At 33.8% G+C, this 725-nt stretch overlaps 1 protein-coding gene across 1 annotated transcript in view; it reads right to left on the bottom strand.

Moving 5' to 3' along the window:
- The window catches only part of LOC108570154 (voltage-dependent T-type calcium channel subunit alpha-1G), an 82,550-nt gene that overhangs the window by 42,262 nt on the left and 39,563 nt on the right, over nt 1-725 (bottom strand). The gene's annotated exons all lie outside the window — the stretch shown is intronic.

Genomic DNA, 725 nt, shown 5'->3' with positions numbered 1-725 from the left:
CAATTTGTTTTTGTAATTTATTCAAAGCGATATATTATGAAATTAAATTAATCACTCAATAAGTTTTAACGTTAGATTGTTTCCTCGATATGGCCATGGTGGTCATCAGTGACTGGAGTGCCTCAAATGTTTACAATAATTACAATAGATGTTGTCAACTAAAAATTTTGAACGTCATAGCTAGCTAGACATTATTTTCAATTGAAAAAAAAAATTATAAAGCATAATCCTATAATCCTATGCTTAAAATGTATTTTCTTGTGGCCGCCTGACAGCAACCTGTAAATCTGGCGCGACAGTGAACGTGTTAATAAGTAAATGTTGTTCAAATTATATCGTGTTTGATATGATTTTCATCAGAAAAATCTCATCAACATGTTAAAAAAAATTTCAGATGAAAAAAAGGAAAGTTAAAGAAATTATATTTTTCTATTATGATTTGTGGAGCCGTGAAATCTCGTAAAGGAAACCGACTGGTGTAGCGTTACACGCTTCACTGACTGCGAGCGAGATAACATGGGCGCAGCAATGACGCAGCCTAGGCGTAGGACCGTCTATACTGTCACTTGTAGAATCCAAACTTACTAACTCTTGTAGAGAATTTACTGTATGTAGAATTTTACTCTCCACGGTAAGTAATTTCGCGAGTTTTGTGCATTCTACTAGAAGAATTGTTGATAAATCGCCTGCACTTTTTTTTTATCGAAACGCATTTTCGATGTTAC

The sequence above is a fragment of the Habropoda laboriosa genome, unplaced genomic scaffold, assembly GCF_001263275.1.
Source record: "Habropoda laboriosa isolate 0110345459 unplaced genomic scaffold, ASM126327v1 scaffold80, whole genome shotgun sequence".
In the NCBI taxonomy this organism is placed as follows: Eukaryota; Metazoa; Arthropoda; class Insecta; order Hymenoptera; family Apidae; genus Habropoda; species Habropoda laboriosa.
This window is presented reverse-complemented; position numbering and strand designations above follow the sequence as displayed.